The sequence below is a fragment of the Myotis brandtii genome, unplaced genomic scaffold (genome assembly GCF_000412655.1).
Source record: "Myotis brandtii unplaced genomic scaffold, ASM41265v1 scaffold1464, whole genome shotgun sequence".
Lineage (NCBI taxonomy): Eukaryota > Metazoa > Chordata > Mammalia > Chiroptera > Vespertilionidae > Myotis > Myotis brandtii.
Genome location: NW_005355263.1, coordinates 408,444 through 412,990, shown reverse-complemented (window position 1 = coordinate 412,990; position 4,547 = coordinate 408,444). Strand labels below are relative to the sequence as shown.

Genomic DNA, 4,547 nt, shown 5'->3' with positions numbered 1-4,547 from the left:
CTGCCCGGCTGCCTCTGCCCCTAGATGCCCGAGGGGCTAAGGCCGGACCCGAGGGGAGAGGGGTGTCCGACGTGCAGGGGCTGGGCCTCAGCCCGACCCTCCCGCTTGGTCCACCGGCTTCCAGAGGGTGGAGCGGGTGGCTCTGGGCTGGCTTCGGCCGGAGGCCCTGGCCCGGAGGTCGGGTGGGCTGCTGGACGGGGAGTACGCGGGTGCAGGTCTGAGGCCCCGAATACCATGGGAGGGAAGGGCAGTCGCTCGCTCTCGCTCCCTCCGCCTGCGGGTGCAGAGGTTGAGAGACACACCCAGGAGGATCCCTCCGACAGAGTTGAGATACTTTTTTTTTTAATCTTAGTTTCTTAGATTAATCTTAGTTTCCAGCATTCGTCTCCTGCTCATAACTCATCGTTTCCCTTCCTACCACTGTCCTCCCAGCTCCATGTTCACAGCTTTGGATGCGATGTGGGGCCCCGCTCTCGCTGCTCCCCCGCGTTTGCATGCTCGCCTGGTTTATGCTCGGCCTGTGGGGAGGACCTCCAATAATTTTGTTGCTAGACTTTAGTCACCCAGTGTTGTTCATCTTTGGGAAAGGCTCCTACTTTTGAGATAGTTGATCTTCATAATACAGTTTTAGGGTCTTATAAAAAAAAATGGAACCTTGAGAGGCTTGTCGAATTTTTACAATTGTTCGAAATGTACTGACCACGTGTATTCGATAATTTTAGATTTCCTTGTTCGTCACGCTACATGCATACAGCTCACCAGCATTGTTCATAAGAATAATCCAGGACATTTGTACACATGGACTTGAATCCCCGAGAAAAATGGAAATCACCGAAAGGGAGAGATAAAATAGTACATGAGAAATTCAGCTCTCAGTCAGCAGACGTCAAGCATTAGTGCATGTACTCTCCAAGGTGTAGGGGGAAGATTTATGATGCCCTAGATGTAGTTTCTTTCCCAAATTTGCTTATATTGGAGTTGGGGAGCTCTGACAGGTACACTCAGTAGCAAGGTAAAATTGATCCAGTTATTTGGGAGTGTGGATAAAAGTGTCATGAGAGGTCAGCAGGCAGAAACCACGTCCACTTGGAGCCATTGGGGAAAGCTTCATGGAAGCAGAGGTACTTGAATAAGGCCTTAAAGAATGAGCAGGATTTAGATCAGTGCTGTCCAGTACAAGTATACTGTGAGCCATATAGGTAATTTAAATATTTCTAATAGCCATGTTAACAACTAGAGAGAAACAGGTGAAGTTAATTTTTAATTATTTTAACATGTAATCATTGTAAAAAAAAACAACAACACCAAACAATTACATAATTTTACATCTTTCTGTATCAAGTCTTCAAAATCCAATGCGTATTTTACATTTACTCTACATCTCAGTTCGGTCTAACCACATGTTAAATGATAAATAGCCACACATGGCTAGTGATTAACTTTGGATAATGCATTTAGATTAACAAATGGGAACGGCCCCTAAATGGAGCATGAGCAAAGACATAGGCAAGAAAACGGATTTGTTTGGAGAGTAATGATAAAGCTTCGTGAAGTTTGCTGTTTTGGAAGAAAGAATTGTATCCTAAACTGGCTGTTAGCACCTGGTTGAAGGCCAGGAGGGAAATGTTTCTAGAGTTAAGGTGTCTTTGAGGAATTGTTTGGTTGGGATTGTGAGCATGTGTCTGGTTCACAGGGGCGAGGAACATGGCGTGAATAGTTGCTTGAGGTAGTATTTGTTCTCTTCTAGGGTTGCTGTCTCTTTGTTGTGGCTTTTTATTTTCGCTCTTTTTATTGTCATGAATGGAGGAACCCTGGGGTGGTCTGTGATTTCTGCTCTCCCTCCGTTCTCCTAATATTTCTCCTTTTTCTCTGCTGACTCCACTCACCAGTCCCCCTAGAAGTGAGTCTGAGTAGAGTCAGAAGAGACATTCACGTTTGGAGCACAGGGTTCTGTAAAGCCTCTGTTTTTAGAGTGCTTGATGAATGAATGGGTTGTTATAGAATGGGGAGGTTTTACATTTTTTTGGTAACTTTTTCAGATGGAAATTTTCTGAAGTGTGTTATACATCTCATTGCCTAACCTAAATTCATCTTAGTGACATGGGGTCATCCACTTTACAAATGTAAGCATTTAGGAATAAAACTAGGTCCCTGTCCTCAAGGAATATGTGGTCTAGTTAGAGGAATCACATTTAAGAAAGTCAGTTACTGTAACACTTCTGTACTAATAGTGAGAGCTTTAGGGCAGTTAGGGTAGATTGTTGCTGTTAAATGGCCTTCTACAGAGATCCCATTTGAGAATGCTTTTTATTAGTTTTCTCCCACTTTTTTTCTTTGTTGTTATTGCTATTTCCCAATTTGTTCCTAATCTGTGAACCTAGGTAGCTAAATTTGTTAAAATTGTGTATATCTTTGTAAAAAGGCTCAGGATGGGGCCTGAAGCTTCTTAAAAGTACCAGACATCACTTTTACTTATTTACTGGTTTTCAGATGATTGCCTCTCAAAATTTAAATGCATTGGGTTTGCCTGGGGATCTTGTTAAAAATGCAGATTCTGATTTAGTAGATTTGCTTGGGACCTGAGATTCTGTATTTCTGACTGACTGGCATCTGGGTGATGGCCGTTTGCTGGTTCATGGACCAATTCTACTCAACAAGTTCTAGATAATGTGTATTTCAGAATGAGTTCATCAGAGGAATCTACTCTCTATATTATATAGGATAAGTTATATTGTATCACCTAACATATTATACTATAATTTATCCGATTACATGGTTTATCATTGTTCTTTCCATAGTGAACTCCTTCTCAAAGGCAGTGGCTGATAGCAGGTGGCTCAGTAAATGTTTATTTTCTGAATGTATATGTATGAATGAATGCACATTTTTGTAAAATCATGTGCAATAACATACCACGTTGTCATTTCATATAAATTTTCAGACTCCAGTGTTTTTGTGAGCTGTGTAATTACTGGTATAGTGCTCACTTTTTATGGTAAGCTAAGGTTATCAGAAACTGCCTCAGCTCTCAAACTTTCTGAAACTGCAGCCATGTAGTTATGTGGAGGTATCCTTGTAAAACTGCTTATGGTTAGTTTGAAATGATCTACGTTTAATTACTATAAACCACAGGTTTTTTAAAATAAAAAATGCTAAATTATTACATTTCAAACATTGGTAATTGCTCTTCATAGTATTGAAGAAATCAGCCTTGGATTTGAACATAAGGTCTTATTTTCTGGGCTTTCTTCCTGAAATAATTCCTGAAGATCTAAAGTCATGATTAAAAAATATTTTTTGTATAGACATTAATTGTATAACTGTTGGTATTCAGAGTTTGTTTTGCTTAGTTTAAAATATTTGTACAGCTTTGACTTTAAAGTCATTTTAATTTATTGCTAAACTCATCCTAAATTATTGCTAAACTTTTCCTAAAATTGTAAAAGTATCAGTATCATAAAGAAGCTTCTGTTGTTAATAGGAATTGTTTTGAGAATAACAGGGTCTTTTTCAAAGTTTTGTGCATTTGGTGAGTAGTATTCTCAGTGCTTCCCATTTCATAAGCATTGAAATATGAGAAGAGATTTAAAATGTCACTTGAGGAGTAGGTGATTGCAGTTTCAGACATGATATAATCAGTAAATAAATGCATTTAATATGAAAGAGAATGGAACCTGTTGTTTAAGAAGAATATTGACAGCTTAGGGTTCTGGGAAGACTAGATATCACCTTACAAAAAATGGAGAGCCCAGCCGGCATGGCTCAGGGGTTGAGCGTCAACCTGTGAACCAGGAGGTCATGGTTCGATTCCTGGTCAGGGCACATGCCCAGGTTGCGGGCTCGTTCCCCAGTGTGGGGTGTGCAAGAGGCAGCCAATTGATGATTCTCTCTCAATGTTGATGTTTCTATCCCTCTCTCCCTCTCTGAAATCAATAAATACATATTTTTTTAAATGAGGAGAAAATTAATCTAATTATTCTGAAATAGGGACTTTAAAAAAATTTTAAATTCTTTATTGTTTAATGTATTTCATAAGTCACCTTTTTCCACCATTGGCCTCTCCCCAGCCGCTCCCAACCCCCAGTACATGCCCTCACCCCCTCCCACCCTCAGTCTGTGTCCATTGGTTATGCTCATATGCATGCATAAAAGACCTTTGGTTGATCTCTTACCTCCTCTCCCTCTGCCTTCCCTCATAGGTTGGACAGTCTATGACTCTGGTTCTATTTTTGTTCATCAGTTTATGTTGTTCATTATATTCCACAAATGAGTGAGATCATATGATATTTATCTTTCTCTGACTGGCTTATTTCGCTTAGCATAATGCTCTTCAGGTCCATCCATGCTGTTGCAAATGGTAGGAGTTCCTTCCTTTTTACAGCAGCATAGTATTCCATTGTGTAGACGTACCACAGGTTTCTAATCCACTCATCTGCTGATGGGCACTTAGGCTATTTCCAAATCTTAGCTATTATAAATTGTGCTGCTATGAACATAGGCGTGCATATGTCCTTTCTGATTGGTATTTCTGTTTTCTTGGGATATAT

General features: G+C 40.3%; 1 protein-coding gene across 2 annotated transcripts in view; it reads left to right on the top strand.

Moving 5' to 3' along the window:
* The window catches only part of TBC1D23 (TBC1 domain family, member 23), a 78,049-nt gene that overhangs the window by 369 nt on the left and 73,133 nt on the right, over positions 1-4,547 (top strand). The gene's annotated exons all lie outside the window — the stretch shown is intronic.